Source organism: Macrobrachium nipponense, chromosome 28, assembly GCF_015104395.2.
Source record: "Macrobrachium nipponense isolate FS-2020 chromosome 28, ASM1510439v2, whole genome shotgun sequence".
In the NCBI taxonomy this organism is placed as follows: domain Eukaryota; kingdom Metazoa; phylum Arthropoda; class Malacostraca; order Decapoda; family Palaemonidae; genus Macrobrachium; species Macrobrachium nipponense.
In genome coordinates, this window is record NC_087217.1 from 19,033,197 (window position 1) to 19,054,338 (window position 21,142).

General features: G+C 35.7%; 1 protein-coding gene and 1 long non-coding RNA gene across 2 annotated transcripts in view; one reads left to right on the forward strand and one right to left on the reverse strand.

The window, feature by feature from the left end:
- LOC135201291 (uncharacterized) overlaps positions 1–21,142 on the forward strand; it is a 303,738-nt gene that overhangs the window by 59,582 nt on the left and 223,014 nt on the right. The window contains exon 2 of the long non-coding RNA XR_010311475.1: positions 821–1,440. This is a non-coding gene — a long non-coding RNA (uncharacterized LOC135201291). The remainder of the gene's footprint in view (positions 1–820; positions 1,441–21,142) is intronic.
- LOC135201551 (zinc finger protein ZIC 4-like) overlaps positions 19,870–21,142 on the reverse strand; it is a 53,712-nt gene continuing 52,439 nt past the window's right edge. The window contains 1 exon segment of the mRNA XM_064230546.1: positions 19,870–21,142. This exon segment is cut by the window's right edge and continues 703 nt beyond it. The gene's annotated coding sequence lies outside the window, so the exon portion shown is untranslated.

A 21,142-nucleotide genomic window follows, 5' to 3' on the forward strand; every position in this document is an offset into this window, starting at 1 on the left:
ACCATCTAGAGTATTACAACTCCTGAGATATGAAGGTAACCACCTTGCAACTACTCGCTTGAAGGTCGACGGGTCATTTCGAGACTAATAATCTCTCTCTCTCTCTCTCTAAGTAATTCAAATCCTTCAAATTCATAATGAAATGATAACTGCAAAGAAAAGCAATTATGATAAGGTTGAAAATGTGACGGAAATCTCTCTCTCTCTCTCTCTCTCTCTCTCTCTCTCTCTCTCTCTCTCTCTCTCTCTCTCTCTCTCTCTCTGTAAATGCTTGCCAACATTTAAGTAGCAACAAAAATTGACAGAAATTCTTTGGCCCTTAAGGGAAGGTAGAATTTTTAGCACTTTTTGCTTTTATATATTTCAAGGTAAAAGTATTGATGTTTAGCCACTCAACATAACATGGGTATATATTCATGAAATCTGTAGTTTTATGTTAATAAGTCGCTTTTTATTGGATTAATATAAACGGTTTTAAAGGTAATATTTATAATAAGTAGGGTAACTCAATGCGGCTTTAAAATTATATGATATTACATTTATATGCACCAATGCGGATTGCATAAATCTACATATTGTACATAAATGATGGTATCGGTTATTTACATCCAAACTTATTTATCTAAAAGATTTAGTAAGGTTTACTAGAGTAAAGACTTTACTTAGCAAATTCAACCATGAATTAAAGCAACTTAATAATCTACGAACAATTACAATTTCGTCATGATGGTAGATAATGCACCTCTATCATTTTCACTTATTCTCATTAATTAATTAAGTAATAAAATACTAAATTACCTTTCCTCTGAACTCGTTCCAGAAACAGACACTGGTGAGACCGTTCCAGACCTGGAACAGAATGGAGACGAAGAATGCGGATGACTCATGAGGCTCGACCTTGTGTCGACACTAAAAAAAAAAAAAAAAAAAAAAAGAAGAAGAAGAAGAAGAAGGAAAAACAAAGCATCGACGAAGAATTGCAGAAAAGTGCCGTGATGGTGGGCAACTTGCTCGTCTTTCAAGCATCCGTGAGGAAAAGCATTGTTGCGTAGGATTGCGTTTAGTGCTTGATTACGAAAGCAGAAAAACTGAATTGAATGTCTTTGATGGTTCATATCGATAATTTTATAAGAAAGGCTCGAAGCTGAAGGTACTTGAAAGTGGAATAGAATTAATCTTATTTCATAACTGAGTTAAATACGAGTAGTTAATGTCATCCTCACACACTTCAGTGTAGAAAAAAAAAAACACTCGAAATTGAAAGTGAGGTTGTACAACGAACAAGCTCAAGGTAACTGAGGCAGAGATCATATTTCGTGCTGAATGTGCTTATGGGTTTCATGAGACACTTGTGGGCAGAGCTCTCGTGCATCTGGCAGCGCCATTCACTCTCCAACGTGCACCACACCTATCATAAAAGTCATTCTCGCCGAAAGCCAGGTAAGATGCTTGTAAAAAAATGCATCATTTTAGTATTGAATTGCCAACTGTTTTTCATTTCTTATGCCTCGAGACGGGACTGCTATATATATTAAAAATAGGTTAATTATGAAGAGGAAAGTAAAAGCGTTATCTTAAAAGACGATTTTACCAATACACAGGCGGGATTTCGGTGAAGGTTCCGAGGTAATGTTTTTACAAGTTATAGTTGATGAATAGAATTATCCTTCCCGGATGGAGCTACTACAGACTAGTTTTTTTTTTTTTTTTTTTTTTTTTGGGGGGGGGATTTTTTTTTTTTTTTTTTTTTTTTTTGGGTTGGGGAGGGGTTTTTGGGGGTGCGACTGGTTTTTCTGACTGTATGTTTGCTGAACGCATGCTTACCAATAATTAAATTGGATTGTAGAGGGAACATTTCAACAAGTGCTTGCGTTGTAATGCATGTTTACGCATTCATGTGTAGGTGGTGCTAGACAACAAGATTCTCTGATATTTATACTTCGCTCGACGTTTGTTTGTTTGTTTACATGATGCATAAATGATGATACACTCTTTAATCCCTCCCCCCTTTTGCTCAGCGAAGCTTATTCACACTCTAGGCACTTTTTCGTTATTATTCGACCTCAGGGAGTTACGCATGTGCGATACTTTTGTGCAATATTAGTGAAATTTATTGGCTAGCTATGTATACATCAAGAAGTTTGATTGGTTGTCTTGTGAGCAGCAACGTCTGTATGAGGTTCTTATTCCGTAGAATGAAAACGGATAACTAACAGGAGTCGAGGGACCTATTCTGGAGAGAGAGAGAGAGAGAGAGAGAGAGAGAGAGAGAGAGAGAGAGAGAGAGAGAGAAATAATGTAAGGGAAGTTCTTTTGTATCCGTTGCTCGTAAGATTTTGAATCCGAAAGATATGATTGTGGTAATTTACCATTTTTATTTTGCGTTCCATTTATTTATAAAGCAGATATATCATTTGTCTTATGGTTACAGTTCCAAATATTGTTTCGCGGCTCCAAATCAGATATATACTGTGTATGTGTATGTAGGTATGTATGTATGTATAAACAGACTGATGATGGGGTATCAAGGAAGTATTATCTCCATAGAATTCTATGTGCATCCATAAGCCGACTGATGACTGGGTATCAAGGAAGTATTATCTCAAAAGAATTCTCCGGGCATATGAAGGGAAGTTTATAAACAAAATATATATCTGTATCCCACATACCTTTGATTTTCAGTGTTGGTGATTTAAACAGCCTTTTGTACTAAAGACCTCTAATATTTGATATTCATCAAGTCCTATCGAAGATATTCATTACATAAGGTTCATATCGCTTCTCTCTCCCTCTCTGAGCTCTTTCAACAACACCTCGTCTGTCTGGTTTTTCTACACCAGAAGCACTTCCTTGACGGTGCTCTCCAGCGCAAAAGGTCATAGCCTATGCCCTTAAATGTACAATATTGCTGAAACTGAGCTAATACTGCGCGCATGTTGTGACCATCGACTGGGGAGTGAATTTCGAATGCCCTGGCGTGGGAAAAAGTACTGTTTCCAGTGATCTCTGCTCACCCATGTGACTTCTCTTAGTACTGTGTTGACTGGCACAGTGTGAATGTTGACCTGGGTGGCTTAATGGTGTGCAGAGGATGGGAAGGAGGGAAATGAAAAAATTATGCAAGTAACTTTAGTAGTTTAGTAGATGGGTGCAGGGGGAGTTAACTAAACAGGCTCCTCTTCTCAGACTTGCTTCATCTTTCCCTTATGAGTTAAGTAAGCGATCTGACTTAACATTGGGCTGTACCCACCAGTGTGAGTTCAGTGTTACTGAAGCAAGCATGCCTTACGCATTCATAGGTCTGATGTTTCTGTACTGTGTTTGTTCTTGTGCAAATGGTACCTAACCGATGGTAGAAGGGTAAGAAAGGTTCTGAGCCTTCAGACCAGTCTTAAGATTCCAGGGAATCTTGAGAAATGGCAGTTCCATTCACCTATGCATGCTGATTGTGACATGCTTAGCACAAACCTGAGAGAAACTGAGGAATACACAAACAGGCTGTGGGGAATGTAGATTTTATTGCCTTTTTCTGTTGTTAAGTCAATAGTACGGTGCTGTGGCATCCAAGAGTTTTTTGCCTCTTGGAATTTTGGTTTTGCGGTCTATATCTGCTCCGATGGGCTGCTGGCAATTGCCGTCTCTTCATCAGTCAGATTTGTGTTTGTTGTCTTAAGATGTAGCGTAAAGATTATCTTGTATCTTTACAAAGAGGGTATGCAATTAAATAGCCAGAGTAAGGTTACGAGGGTAAATGGAAACCAAGATGATGAAGTAATAAATATTTGCATGGTTAATCGAAGAACAGAAGCGGTTAGTGCGTTTAGGTAGTTTGGAGCGAATACTGGATATATCAGATGATGGCGGGACATGACCATCTAGACCATGGACATGACAGGAGGGGAGTCGCGGAATAGGTGAAGCAAGGAAGATTGAAGTGTTTATGGAGGCGCAGTTGGACTCTAAAGAGATTACTGAGCCTACTCTCCTTTATGGAAGAGGTCTTGATATTCAAAAACCACTGTTCCTGCAAGGTTGAAACGAATGGTGTTAGATTCGTTGCATAACTATACTCGGTTTTTTTTCATCTGTCCATCCGCCTGTGGTGTTTGCGTATGGTAGCACTGCGTCCCGGGCTTTAGAGAGTTACAGTCAGCTTACATTCAACAATAATAACAATATCCTATTTCGAATATTATCGGTGTACTTCGCATACAGTAAATTATTAAAACACTTTTCAGTTGCAAATGTGCTCCCAGATATCCTTTTATTTACCTAAAACTTACACATACCGTAACTATTTAAAGCCCGGGACGCAGTGTTACCATACAAAAACACCACAGGCGGATGGACAGATGGAAAAAAAAAGAGTATAGTAATCTTCTGTGCAGTTACAGAATGGATCTTCATTGTATATATATATATATATATATATATATATATATATATATATACATCATACATATATATATATATATACACATACATATGTAAGTGTTTACATAATAAAAATATGGAATGTTAGTCCATATATATAAAAGTCTAAAACTAAAGAGGTCAACCAGATTGCTTGCAGGAATGTGATCAGACTAGAGACGCTAAAGATGGAACGTATACAATAAGTATGTAGGCTAAGATAACATGCCGTCACCTGTAGTCATTCAATTGTTTATAAACATTAGTCCAAGCTCCCTGCTTGAGACAACTACCCCGACCTATTATTCAAAACGGCCTACGTGATCTGTAGCGTGTCTCATTCGATTGTGTGTTCGTATGAAACTATGTCATCTGATAGTATGTTCATATGTTCGAACTACTGTCTGTTCCTTCATAACTTGTAACAGAGATGGTAGACAGGCAGAACAGAGTTAGCTATCGTTATTAGAAGACCTGTACCTCTTTACCTAAGCGTTTATCATGTAGAGGAATAGGATTAGCCATCATCATTGGCAGAAGCGATCAAGCTATCGTCATAGAAGACTTGTACGATCATACCTGATCTTCATCATGTAAAACTTCAGAAGAATAGAATATACCTTGTGTTTTCTACAAGAACCTCACCGAACCATGAGTTTAACACATCGTCGTAAAGATAATACCGACTTCGTAAGTGATCTACAAAACCCCAGACACTCCATTGAAGATGAGGAAGTGCAATACCAACCGACTTAGCGTATAGATTATCGCTAGTCTAACATTACCTCATAGGGCGCCTTATCATATTAGGGCACAAGCCCTAATATTTGGTGGCCAGCGGACCAGAAGAACTCTACAACGTCCTACGAAGAAAAAAAACCAGAATAATAAATCATGTATCATAAGAAGTCAACGACGACGGAAGCAGCAGATTCTTCAAGCAACCTAGTATCATCATTAGTGAGCGACTTCAGAAAACAAGATTCGTCAAGCAACTTAGTATAATTGTTTAGTGAATAACTTCAAGAAAACAAAACCGACGTGTCCTTTTCCTACGGCAACGGAAGCTTCGTCTCTCATTGGAATCATTCAAGAAAACATCGTTAGTGAGCGTTTCCGGCACTGCAAGAAACAAACCGAAACGCGTCTGCAGCATCGGATTTTCAAGGGCTCGAATCATCGAAACAACGCGCACGGGGGAACTGAAGCCAAACCAGGTCGTCCGCTAAATAGAGGAGGACCAAGTGCCGTGTGTCGTTATCGGAACACCGTGACTTCCCACAAAAGCAAGCTAAGTACAATTTTTTATTCATTTGGAGTAACTTTGAGTGTTTCCTTTGCAGGTCGAATTTCGTTATTCCTGTGGCTGAAGTTACGAGACATTCTTAATCTTACTTTTTTACAGAAATTATCTATATCATTGAGATTTCGCTACTGCGAGTTTTTATCTGAGTGTCTGTTTCCAGAAGTTCTACTGAAATATCATAATCATATACTATGTTAACTTTATCATTTTGGGTGATTATTAATCCCTTACGTAACAAATCATATTAAACAGTGAATATGCGTTTACGCAGTGGACGTCTGTATTTATACAGATGCATGGATAGGGTCGTTAAGCACCGTAGTGATTAGAAAACACACAAAAAACAAGTGGAACACCCGTACAAATCTATATAAATTAGAGGTAACACTATTTCGGGTCATGACAATAAATGCTCCTTTGCAAGTCCCGATCGCAGTTTAGCCTTGAGTTTTTGAGTTTATAAAATATCGAACCTCAATGACTCAACTTAACTTTAAAAATACGGCTGGATTGCAAGGAATAACATGTCTGTAAAAAACTTCATCAGGCTTAAATGCGCTGACCAGGATCCCTCACTATTTCAAACAAATTTTAGCAAAGAATGAAGTACAAACAGTTAATATTGTATGCAGTAGTGATAACTTGTCTTATTAGTAATCGCTCAGTTCCTAATAGTTCGTCATCATTGCTTTATACGTAACCAGCAACATAATGCTAAAAACACACAATACGTTGCCGATGGTAATAAAGAGAAGGATCCTAATTATTACAAAAAGAAATAGAAACAGTAGCCTTTCAGAATCAAACAAGCAAACTCGGTTACTGTGTCACCTAGTCAAGCGGTCAAGGTTAGTCAAAAAAACTGCCGAAGTGTTCAAAACATAGCAAATTCCACACAATAAGCGACTCTAGCAGAGTGGGGAAAAGCGATGTTGGTTCATACCAATATCTTTTTGAATTAAAAAGGATTTTTCCTATGAAACACACGACCGTATAAAGTAATCAGAGCAGGTTTTCGTAATTTTAATACATTAAGTTATAATAAATACTGGTGGATTAAGCCCGACTGTACGCGCCGTAAAAATTAGAATATCTTGTTTATTCCTTTAGTAGACGTAATATCTTGTATTTACGGACTCACCGTCTGTTGTTCGAACTTCCCTAATGAGAAGTCCGGATAAGCGAGCGCTTACAGATACCTCTATAGTTATAAAAAAAAAATTGATCTGTATCTAGTGTAATTGTAAGATTCATCTAGGGGTATACAAAATATTATCTTACATCCTGCAAAATAAGGCGTGTTTATCAAAGGAAAATCCTATAAACCTTCAAACATATTAAAATCCGTTTGAACAAAAATGAGACAGTTAATCAAATAATAACTTATATAAAGGAACTATACATTTGTCTCATAAATCGTAACATTGTTCAAATGACCCAACAGAATTCTCCCACAACCGCAGTCGCAATTTGCACGCAAAATCTCGAGAAGCATGCACCCTCGAATGTCTTAGTGCGTGTAAAAAGACTTTGCTGGGAAATGAAATTTTAATCCTTCCCGACACTCTGAAATATAACGATTTCCGCGAACAAAGCCCTAAAAGTATACATATCGTGGATACAGAAGTTATAAATATCGCATTTTTTATTGTTGCTAATTTTTAATCACGCCCAACCAGTCGTGGATGAATCACTCTGGATAAATCTATCTAAAGTAATATCCGTAAAGTCATTCAAGCAGAGGTGATTCAGCAGAAATTTTTTTTATCTTTTACCTGAATACCAGGAAGTTTCTCCACTGGCGAGTGATCTCTGGAAAAAAACGGATGTAATTTAACACAAAACACGGTTTAAGACAAACATAAAGCTATTTACGTACCTTCGTATAGATCTCAATGAAATTTCAAAATAGAGATAAATGACGAAGTTGAAAAATGTTAGTAATAGGAGTCATTAGGAAATCAAATAGCCCATATAATTTTTCCCTCAAACGTCATGCCATAAAAGATCGGACTTGGCGTATCTGCGTAGATTACGGTCGCTTAAACAAGGAAACGACTTCCGATAGTTCCAGTGCGATGTACCGACGACATCTTATCTCTGTTAGGTTAGAATAATTTTTTTTTTTCACCTACTTGGACTTACTTAAAGGCTTTTACCTGATACCATTACCTAAGTGATTGTACCTCATATACCGTTTTCAGCACACTCAGGGGACATTATCAATTTTTACGTATGCCTCCGGCTTACGTTGCACCCCAATTATAATATAGTGTTTGGAGACTTTTAGGGGATAACCTACATGCCTATATGGATGATCTTGTAATCTTTTCTAATACCTTAGAAGTACATTCACATAAAGTAGAGCTAGTGCTACAGAGACAAAGACAAATAATCTCAGAGTAAAATATCTAAATGTGAGTTTTTAAAAAAACCGAACATGTTTATCTAGGTTTTATGTGTCTGGTCAAGGTCTTAAAGTAGTCCATGGTAAGGTGTCGGCTATTCATAACTTTCCGGTTACTTATTAACGTAAAAGGGGGATACAGCACTTTTGCGCTGTAGTGGGTATTACAATCGTATGTAAATATGTAACTCTTCAATCATGACAGCTCCTTTAACAGATCTTACGAAGAAGAGCGTAGATTTATTATGGTCTGAAAAGCATCAACAGGCGTTCGATATCTTAAAAGCGGAATAATGCAGCTTACCTAACTTAAAAAATCCCTGATTTAAATAAGGAATTTTTTTTTTATTGCAACAGACGCCTCAGACCAAGGGGTAAGAGGGGTATTACTTCAGTCATATGATAAACAGTTCTTCCCTATAGCTTTTTATTCACGTAAACTAAAGCCCTCTGAAAGTAAATATGCAGTAATAGGCAAGGAAGGGCTAGGTATCTTTAACACTAGTACATTTTAAGTTCATAATCTATGGCTATCCTGATAAAGTCCTTACTGAAACATGAGTCCTTTACCGAGTTTTTCAAAGGCTTTAATCACAGTCCAAAAGGAACTCGGTGACAAATGATCATTCAGGTCTTTGGAGCCAAGTTAAGATATCTACCTGGAAAGCAATTATCATAGCTGACGCATTATCCCGCAATCCCGCATCATACTGCAAAGAACCATTAATTAGACTAAAAATATAGCAACATCCGTACCTATTGTTAAAACCGTATCTAAACAAGAAAATCCCTTAACCCAAGAGATCGCGAGCATTGAATATCTGGGTCGGAGCGCAGAACTGTTACAAACTGAACAAAGCAAGAGTCAACAGACATAACCAAAACAATAAACATTTCGGACGGAAACAGAGTCAGTGGCTAAGCAAAAAACAATAAACACTTTCGAGCAGAAACCCTAAAGCAAAAGTATATCAAGTATGTATCAGAAAAATAATGTAATCAAATGTAATATTATATGTAGGTCTGTGACGAGGAAAACCCGAAGAACACAGCAGATGACTAACGACCAGGTAGTAATAATAATCTCTTTCATACCAATCGTCATAAACTGGTTGCATTCCGTCATCCAGGGTTCTCTACTATGTCACAGAAAGCCAAATCACTATTTTACTGGCCTACAATGCTTACAGATATAAAAAGCACATAACTAATTGTAACACGTGTCATGAAAACAAGGGATACACTAAGAAACCTGTCAGTTTAGGAGCCTATCCTGTGCCAAATCAATCCTTGAAAGAATATACGTAGAATTATTAACAGAATTACGAGTCTGACAGAGGAAATAAACACTTCTTAGTGTTAATAGTTCCTTGACACGTTATATAGAATTAATAGCACTAAAAACAAACACCGCAATTGAGTGCGTTACGAATATTTATGAGTGCTAAATCAGTAAACATGGAATTCAACACATAATAATCTGTGACTCGGGTGGTGTAAATCAATAATAATCTCCTTAACACGTTGTGTGAATTCCTTTCCATTAAGAAAACAATAATATATTTATCACCCAGAGTCAATCGGTTTGGTAGAATAACGGATAATTAAATAGGAAGTGTCAATGTCTTACGAGTTACAACTCGTGATATTGGATCCGACCGGATTATAGCGGTTCTCGCGGTTTTAAATACCTTTATCAGTTATATCTTGTATCTATAGAATTAATGCCGCAAGTAGCCTTATACGGTACGCCGCTAGAACACTTTTCCACATATTCAAGCCAACCATTAATTTATCAAATAAATATATAAAAAAAAAAAATATATATAAATAAATAAATATAAAAAAAAAATAAAATAAATATGGATACAAGTGGAGTCAATATAATACACTCCGTAAGAAGTCGGAAGGGTTACAAATTATAATAAAAAGGAATCACGATAAAATCAATAAGCAAAACGTAACCATAGGTTAATTAAATATCTAAATATATATGCGTAAAGATTTGAACTCTAACTTAACGCTTTAGTAATGACAAATAAGCAAAAAGTTCAAACACATATCCAAAAACCTACTGACATATTGTCTGTCCCGGTGATTTATATTCGTAGTCAATGAAAAAAAAAAAAAAAAAAAAAAATTAAATAAATAAATAAATAAATAAACTAATAATAAATAAAATAAATAAAATAAAATAAAAGAGATTTTAAAGTCAGGAAGTCTAGAAGTGAAAATGTTATCTATGAAATAATCCTATATGAATCTTATACAGGGCTAATAATATATATAGAATTTGTATGGAAACCTTTTTCATATAGTTTGAATAAGGAATATTTATTTAACATAATGCCAACATGAAACTAATATATTGTTCAATTTTGGTACTGTTGTTTTTTTTTTTTTTTTTTTTCAGACATTCTTCTCATGCGGGTGGAGAATTAAAACACTAAAATATCATTTGAAATACTAAGTCGTATCTCTTACAGCAAGTAACGTAACTCTTAGCTGGCTGAGAGCAATCTCCTGCCCAGTGACGACGTCATCATTGCCGTATCAGCATTTGTTCCTTTTAACCTCAATAATCTGCTTACACAGGCTTCATCTCTGCTTGCAAAAGCAGATTGACTGGAGAAAGGAATGCTTAGTTCATGAACTTCACATGTGGTTCATAGGTCACATGACAGGCCACATAACATATTCTTATCCGTGTGTGTAATGCAAGTAGTTAAGGACTTGCAATCATTTTAAAATTAATAAAACAAAATAAGGAAATAGAGTTTCTATAACATCAAAATGAATTAATCTTTTCTGAACCTCATAGACATTTAGAAGTATCACGATATGGATATGGATTATTTACTTGCAACATTAGCCTATTACAATTCAAGTAAAACATTCATGGGAAAATGTCACATTTTCTTGAAAAACCCAAAGTTTATTTAGAAACTAGTTACATAGTGGGTTTTTTTTTTTCGTTGCATCTCCTACCTATTAATAAAGTTTTAAAAAAAATTAACCTCAGAGGATGCGCACGAGAAAATTGAATATGAAACTTTTGTAGGGCACATAGAATCATGATTAATATTCTCTTTGACTCTTATGCTGCCTGGCAATCTTACAAATAGCTCCATTTTCCACTTCTTTGTCTAGTAACTTACTACCAGTAATATCGAATTTTCTTTGAGATTCGTATTGATATCTATTTATTTTTTATAATTATGGATATTTTTACAAGTCATCATAGACCTGGATAGGCCTTCACTCATTGTTAATGCCATGGGATAAAAAAGTTTGTACAGCGGATTCTTTTGAATTCCAAAATATCAGCGAATTCATGTGGGTTACGTCTGGTCTAAATGGCTCTCTCCCCTCCCCTGTATTTGGATGTTGTCTGAATTTACTTTGCCCTTGTGACAAGTATAATTTCACTTGCAGGCTGATTAATGGAACCTGGTTACAGTATCCTGCAGTACGAGAGTTTCACATCGCAACTTCAAAAAATCGTTCGTCGCAGCGGACGACTACAGTCGAGTAACAACCGCCTACAATGTGAAAGGAATTTCATGGACTTCTTCGACCGACACCGTATCTCGTCGTTAATCTCGTTTTAATGCGGAACGCTCCAGCGGCTGTCGGAATTCGACTACAAAAAGGGACATACTTCCGACAATTACGACCCGAAGGATATTCAACTCTACTTTGCTGGCGAAGGACTCGTGCTGGGGATGTTTTTTTTATTCATCGCGAACGTAATCGTGTAGCTTAGGATGCAGAGAATAAGTATGAGCGCAAAAATAGAAACGTTGGACCCGCCCAGCAAATTTTCCCCTTGTTTTAACCATTGAAAAAGGCCGTTTCATTGGCTAAAGGTGGTTGTCTGGAACTGTGTAATGGACGAAAAGTTGTTCGAAAGCTAGTTAAAAGTGAAGTAGTATAACCTCGGTCATGTATCCTATATATATAAAGTATCATGTATCCTATATATAATTGATCATAAATAACAGAATCGAAATATATTTTTTGCGTGTACGCACTAGGAATCTATATATAAATGATCATAAATAACGGAATCGAAATATATCTTTGCGTGCACGCAATAGGAATCTATTTAAAGTGCACATATATTAATCATAATTATATGAATCCATATACATATGTATAAACAAATCAGGTAGCTATAATCAATCTGTTACCTTATATCTTACCATTATCTGCAGTATTTATGAGTTAGTATATGAATTACTAATCAGATATATAACATTTAGCATAAAAATCAACGAATCAATCAGCATAAACATTAATAATTTTATCAATTCATATATGATATTTTTTATCAGTTAAAATATGATTTTTATCATGTTAATCTTCATTCTATGCAATTATCAGAGTACATTAGTATTTTCTGTAGCATAAGTATCTTAAAGAAATGAAGTGTAAAACTGTATCATTATATATCCGTGATCACTATTATTTACCAATATCATTGTTTTATATTTTATTACTTGAATCAATTCATGTACACAATGAATTTTTATTTACTTATATATATATATTCACATAGTGTCTGTATCACACTCCTATAAGTCAAATGCCAGTCAAGTTTGAGTAATATTCAGTAGTTGGTTTTGGTAGCTGACCGAGCTAATGTAAGTGTTTACATAATAAAAATATGGAATGTTAGTCCATATATATAAAAGTCTAAAACTAAAGAGGTCAACCAGATTGCTTGCAGGAATGTGATCAGACTAGAGACGCTAAAGATGACGTATACAATAAGTATGTAGGCTAAGATAACATGCCGTCACCTGTAGTCATTCAATTGTTTATAAACATTAGTCCAAGCTCCCTGCTTGAGACAACTACCCCGACCTATTATTCAAACGGCCTACGTGATCTGTAGCGTGTCTCATTCGATTGTGTGTTCGTATGAAACTATGTCATCTGATAGTATGTTCATATGTTCGAACTACTGTCTGTTCCTTCATAACTTGTAACAGAGATGGTAGACAGGCAGAACAGAGTTAGCTATCGTTATTAGAAGACCTGTACCTCTTTACCTAAGCTTTATCATGTAGAGGAATAGGATTAGCCATCATCATTGGCAGAAGCGATCAAGCTATCGTCATAGAAGACTTGTACGATCATACCTGATCTTCATCATGTAAAACTTCAGAAGAATAGACTATTTTTTATACCTTGTGTTTTCTACAAGAACCTCACCGAACCAGAGTTTAACACATCGTCGTAAAGATAATACCGACTTCGTAAGTGATCTACAAAACCCCAGACACTCCATTGAAGATGGAAGTGCAATACCAACCGACTTAGCGTATAGATTATCGCTAGTCTAACATTACCTCATAGGGCGCCTTATCATATAGGCACAAGCCCTAATACATATACATATATATGTATATATGTATATTATATAAATTGCGTTTGTATAAAATACTTATCAAATCAAGAAACGAAAAAAATAATCCAATAGATTCCTATTCGTAGTAGAAGTTGTAAAGAAACAGTAACTTGTATTATGTCTCGTTCTTCAAGGAAATACCGCTGTTAACGGAAATAGTTCTCAGCTTACAGCTGAGCCGTCCATAGAAGCAGATGTTAGAGAAATACATTTTATCATTATCATTACTTAAAATGTGCACGCAATCATATGGGCACTCTCAAGTTTATTTGTCAGATTAAATCAAAGAATGAATGAAAGCAATATCAACACGCACATGCATATGTATAAGCAAATATACAAAGGGGTTTTAGTTTCGCGCAAACCAACCCAAACACCGCCATAAGTAAAAGTGCAAGTAATTGTTGCAGTGAATTGCACGACATTTTTCAAGGTTGCCTTCGAGAACAATAACAAGTTCAGCTCTTGTAATGTTGCCTAGTAATAGTGTATTTCGTGCCTTTGTCTCTCGTACTCACTCTTTTTCTCTCTGATATTTAGCACTCTCTCTCTCTCTCTCTCTCTCTCTCTCTCTCTCATATGTGTGTGTATTCTTAATTTTCTCTATGTATATTCTGTGTCTATCATTCTATGTCTATCTTGTGTCAACTATTTCTCGTATTCCCTCATAGTCATCACATTGTCTGTGTCAGATATCCATCAGATTATCTCTCTCTCTCTCTCTCTCTCCTAACTTTTCTTCAGAATTAATTTTTTCCTTTAACTAACACTTTTATGCGTCTCATCCAGTCCCATAGATCTCGCTATATTCTTCTTTCTCTTTCCCTTCCTCCCTCTGGGTCTCTCCTCCGTGCAGGTGGGAGAAGCAATTTGTGATATATTACCTCATTAACCTGTCTAGCTCCTCTCCGCCGTCTCTCTCTCTCTCTCTCTCTCTCTCTCTCTCTCTCTCTCTCTCTCTCTCTCTCTCTCTCTCTCTCTCTCTCTTTTCTTTTGTTCCGACATACCCTTTCGTGCCTTTTATTCCTCCGCGGCGTTTGTTCTTTTCCTTTCATCTGGTTTTTATGTAATTTCTCCTACTTTCCTTATCACTGTGTATTTTATTTATTATGATAATTTGTGTCATAATTTGTTATTTCATAAACAGTTCAAATTTCAAATGAAGTTTGCCTTTCCTCGGTCCACTTATATACTCATATTCCCTATCGTATTTTGGCAGTTGTGTGTTAGTTTCTGGGGGCTATTTCCCTATAAAATTCATTTTAGTCCATCGGTCTATTAAAGCCAAATATTGCCCCCACATGCTATGACAATTAACTGCACTGCATGTTAACTTTGGACGTTTATGATACTTGGTATTTAAAATAGTGAAAACTGAGGGGATTGGGATACAATGCGAGATGTATCGGAGGATGTTGATGGGAATAAGTCTCCAAACTGAGAAGTCTGAGAGACGCTGGAAAAAAAAAAAACACCTTTATCAGAAGTTTAAACCGGACAAAGTCATTAAAAGATTAGTTGTTGGTTTCTTTTTATTTGACAGGGAGGTGGGACGGGGGGCGGGGTGGGGGGTGGGGTGAATGGATCAGTGGTTCAGAAATAGAAAATTTTAGTCGATAGCATGACAGCGCCAAATTTGCTTAAAACATGCTGGTGCTGGATAGGTTTGGGTAACGGTAAGCGATGTTACAGGCAACAAGGTTGAAAACATTTAAGCAACATTACATTACAAATGCCAAATTAGTAGGTTAAATGATTAACTTCCTGTAGCCACAGGCAAAGCAAAGGAAGAGATTCAGTGATAAAATGTTCCCCTTTAGATTGGAAGTTTGGATGAACTGGGATACAACGGCATAGAAGTTTTAATTGGTGTCTTGAAAGGTTCAAATGGTTGAGACATTGTCGCTTAATAATATTAAAATAAAATGGAAAGCTTTTGAGTGCAAAGGCCAATATGACAAGCAACCAGCGAACCTTATCTATGTCTTAAGAAAATGGCAATAGAAACAAAAAAAAAAGATAGATAATTGAGAAAGAAACGATAGACTTGACTGAAGAAGTAAGATTGCCTTCAAAATTCACGTAGATTGAAACTCTTCCCGTCATGACGTGGAAACGCTTTTAGTATGAATTTCAACTTCCTGAGTTAGGAGCGCAAAGGAAGTTGCAATTTGTATAACTTCCCACATTGTTTTGGGGGGCTTTTTTTCTTCTTCTATTTTCTTTTTGCAGTGTTTATGTTTTATTTTCTCCAGTGGGATTTTGTCTTATTTTTACATAAATACGGTACATGTCCACATTATGTGTGTGTATATATATGTATTTATTTATATATATATATATATATATATATATATATATATATATATATCTAGGTATGTTACATAAAAATTTGTATCACATCACCGTGATTTATACAGTCATTAAGCTACAAATGTCGTGAATTTGGTATAAATGATCTTTGTAGCTTAATGATATATATATATATATATATATATATATATAATATATATATATATATATATATATATATATATATATATATATATTATTCCGTTCCCTTGATTCATTGCTGCATTATTACATTTTGGATCTCTTGTCTCTATTGTTCCATGGTGTCCCTTCCCTCACTTGACCAGTTTCGCAGCCTGCCTTCCTTCCAAGGAGGTTGAATAAGACCTCCTTTGCCTTCCTTCCTTCCTTCCCTCTTTCCCTCATACCACCAGCATCCTCGATCATCCTCAGAAGCGGGATCTAGCGGCAGAATCGGGAGGCGGTGCGTGCGAAAGGGTAATTATATCCTAATCAGCAAGTCACAAATTAGTGAGGAGACCGCACAACACCTGGTCAGAGAGAGAGAGAGAGAGAGAGAAAGAGAGAGAGAGAGAGAGAGAGAGAGCATTATGGTCGGTCGGAATCCTCCCCAGCGACCCCAAAACCGTATGTTGTCGATACACTATTCTCCGTTCCGCCATCGATATTCCTGCGGCTTAGCTGATTGACAAGATTAAGCCCCACCCACTCCGGTGATGTCATCCATTTCCCCTGCGGGGATTGGTCATTATGAAGAGTCACCTCTAGGGCACGATCCCGATTGGTCCGCATCAGTTTTTGTCTTCGCTCTGTCGCATAACGATCGAATTTGATCTCTGTCCCCTGGAGGTGAACAAGGAATACCAAAGGAGAAATTTATATTAGTCTCTCTCTCTCTCTCTCTCTCTCTCTCTCTCTCTCTCTCTCTCTCTCTCTCTCTGTGTGTGTGTGTGTCTCCTGTTAAGCCACTCTAACCTCCAGATTTATTCACTAAACAGAATCATGAAACCGTCATTATCAACTCCATCAGTGATCTTAGAAACAACACGGCTTTATGACTTAAAGGCGCGAGGAGGAAGGCATTGTATTTTCGCCCTTGTTTCTTCACTTCAGCAGAACCGTTTTTCCACGATTTGCAAAGTCAGTCTCCTTTATTCATCCAGAGCCATCGGAACTCTTGTCTCTATTGCGAAATGTTCTAAGGGTTGTTTTCGCGAGGTGTTTTTCTCCTAAGTCGAGAGATACTCCTTATCTGATTATAAACAAACTTCATTTACAGTTGCACAATTCATTTGCTACTGTAAATCGTCTCAGTTTACCTTTTTTAAACGTGCTTTAGTAAATAATGCGACGGTAACAAAGAGCGAGATTTATTTGATTGTAAAACTTCTTAAATTTTGTTATTGATGTTCCTTCAATCTTATCATCGTATAGTGAAATAATCACTGCTAATGAATTATTATTTTGTTATTACTTCCATTTGTGTTATATGTCGGTTAGCAGGATTATATGAAAAATAAAATTATTTTCAAAGAATTTTTTTTCAGTGGTGTCTCTTCGAGTCTGACTCCAAAAGTTTTTTTTTTTTTTTTTTTTTTTTTTTTTTTTTTTTTTTTTTTTTTTTTTTTTTTTTTTACACTTCGAATATTGTAATTGCCATTAGGTTTTTAAGGAAATTGCTGTTAAATGTTAAGGAAACTGGTAGCTTCCTGATGTTCGTGAAAGAATTTATAAAGAACGAATTAAGAGTATATTTATGTCTTCACATCTTTTGCTAATTGCATTGGACCTCCGACTGCCCAGTTTTATTTTATAAATGAGAATACACTGACATTAAGCGAGATGAAAATGTCCATTGACTTACTAAGTTATATACCAAGCTTCCACAGAACATATTGTCTGTATGTGAAACCGAAAAGGGAGAGGCGACAAGAATTATGATTAAATTCAATTAACATACTTGAAGCTAGGGATTTAAAAAATGACCAACTCTTTTGCAAAGAGGTTACTCTGCTATTAGGTGCTTTTGCAAGTCTTCACTTTTTTTTTTCTTTTAAAAAGGAAAGGTTTTTCATCGTAAATTTCACAGATATAATATTAGGTATATCTTAGGTGTGCTTTGTCTTGTTCTGAGTGGATGCGAACGAATAGGACCCTATGAGCTGCTTAAATCTCAAACAACAACAACGAATGGGACCCAGTTAATGTTTCCTTTTTATTCCCGATGAAGATCGTACTTCAGTGTAATCATTGTAATAATGATTTCATTTTGTGTCATTATAAATATACAATTATAGAGGTAACTTACAATGAATGAAATAAATCCTTTTTTCTTCAAACATCTGATGGATACATTCTTTCATTATCAGTTTAAAAGAGAGCTGAAATCCCACACCATCATCAAATCGAATACAGGAAGTTTCTTTTGTTTAGAAAAACCATTCCAAATCTACTACAAGGAACAAGCGAAAAAATTATAAACCAACTGCTACAGAATTGAACGTCCATATGTGCAAAAATAAAAATGACAAATGGGTCTTTCCAAGTTACCGTAGATAAAATCCTTTCACGTAAACATTTTCAGAATGATGGATGAAACTTTGATAGCTACAATGATCTGTTCATTTGGTGGGTTTGTAACAGAGTTAAATACGGATGCCAAATTTTCTTGTATGGAATCCTGTTGTACTTGAATGATTCTTGCCTTCGACTGGAATAGTTTCTTATTGCGTATTTTTTTCTGTTTTTCTGGTGTTTTTTTTATTTTTTCTTTATTTATTGTTTAGATTTTCTTCTTCGCCATAGCTGTTTAATAGGTATATAAACTTCGTGTTCAACTTGAAACTTGGATTCAATATTTTAAATTCGAGGAGCATCATTTAACAGATGTTTGTGATGCATTATGAAGCGTTAATCTCGAACGTAATTTATAGTCTTATGAAAAAAACGTATGTAATAAAATCATCACTCTCTAGAACTGTGGTGTTGAACATTCAAAATCAAATTTGACACCGTAAAGGTCACTAGTGTAATTTAGGAGCTTATCTGGACACCTCGCAAAAAGGGGCAGAAGTCTCCATTTATGCATTCCATTGAATAGTCATCATTTTCACATTAGATTCCTAGCGCCTCACGTAAAGCCATTGGTCCCGTTGCTGATGGAAGTAGATCTGGCAACAAACTGGTACCAGATGAGGTTGTAAACCACTGTTTTTACTCTGCTCACAAGGCAAAGACCGGCAGACAGTTGTTAATTGGCAACAATGTTTGTCCGTCGGACACTGTTCGACCGTGTAGACGCACCTTTAGGAGTCAAACTATACCCAGAGACTGTCAACAAAACATACGTATATAGGAGCTAGGTATAAATAGCTATGGGTGCTGAGGAGGCAGAAAAGCAGCCTTGGTGAGTATTTCTGAGAGGAACAATTACCAAGCAACCTGGGTGAGTATATCTAAGAGGAGCAATTACCGGTTGTTCTGAATACACTCATATTTATGTTTACAAACTCGTTTACATGTACGCCAGTACGCGTTCACTGATACCCCATTGTCTTCTTTCTGCAGACTTTGAATGTCTATATTTTTGGCTGATCTATTTTAACAATTTTCTGTGTGTGGCCACTTCCTAGTATATTTATTTGGCATATGATTAAGACTGATTCGTGGCCCACGATTACTTTTTTTTCTTTTTCTTTTTTATTGATAGACTTTGAATTGCGGTCATTTGGGGACAAACATTTTTTTTTTTTTTTTTTTTACCGTATTTCAGTGTGTGTTTTACCACAATTTGCATTAACTTTTGTCTCTTGCTATTTTATTAGCCGTTATTAGCAACACAATGATATTTATACACAAATGCAAAAAAATATATAATATATATAAGGTTAATGAAACAGGGATTTTGGCAACTACGTGACGGGAAACTTTAAAAAAACAAAAAACACAAAAATTAAACATTAAAACTATGTTCTTCCCTTCACATAATTCTCACTGTAACCCTGACGATGGTACTACGGTTTATTTTTTAATGAAAGAAAAAAAAAGAAAGAAAACAACACTATACATATATTGGAACGGAGGTACATTGCTTTTGGAGTCACTGTGAAACATAGCTTTGTAGTCTGGTCCTTTCCGTCTGGGCGACGAGAGATTGACATAATTGCAGGCGCTTTTATTTCATGTCATTTACTAAGATTAATGTCGATTTTTTTGGTAGAAATTGTTTCGTTCTGTTACAAAAGGTAGGACGGGTTTTTATCATATGGTAGAGAGAGATTTGTAAGACATAATTCCATGATGAAATACTCTGGGGGGAAAAAATTCATACTTTTATAGAAAGGGTCTATTTAAGCAACTGGCTAGACAAATTTTTAAAATTTTATATTACGATCGTGTGAAAAAAACTTTGTTTTATAAGGTATACCGTACCCAAACAGCCAGTGCCATTGAAAGGAACTTGAGAAATAAAATTGTGAAATGCAAAATTAACCAAACTACTAATAAGAATGTGACCTTTGATCAAAACGAGCGTTAATTGTAGATGAGATTTAGCATTACATATTTTGTACTTTATGTTTTACTTATTTAGTATATATTTACACAACTGCAATTCACTGAAAATATAAATTCTGTATTAAGAGCACCACATTTTAAAATCAACGATACGGTCCAGGTTGACAATAAAATTTCAAGCTAATCAGATCACTTCCAGTAAATCAGTCACGGATTATTCTAAAGATTCTTACGAACCCTTATTTGTCAGTTACCCAATGACAGATTCTTACAATAATAAAAACGACTGTCATCCAAACATGACCAAGAACATTGGCTTTTAGTCTCTTTACAATGATTTAAAATTAAGTCTTGTCAGAATTGACAGTATCGATTAGACAGATAAAAGACTAAACAGTAATCATTAAATGTAATTAGTACATTTGAGTTTATGCATTACGTGATTACGTTGAAACGTTATTGAAGATTTCTATACTTTTCGCGAATTATATATTTATAATTTATTTGGTTCTAAAATTTAATTTGATAGTCCTGACAAGGAGAAGCCATAATGTATTTAGTCAGTTCTGACGTTTCGAATAATTTAAGGTCAAAATATATTTTAAATGATTTATGGTCAATTTTGACATTTCCATAAGATATACTATGTACTTTCCTTATTTAAATAACGCACTCTGCTGCACATTCAATGATTGCCTCTCAGACGTCGAGGACCAGACTGCAAAAAGGAGTAATAAATAGTGGTAGTGTTGAGCACCTTACAGAAAATGGT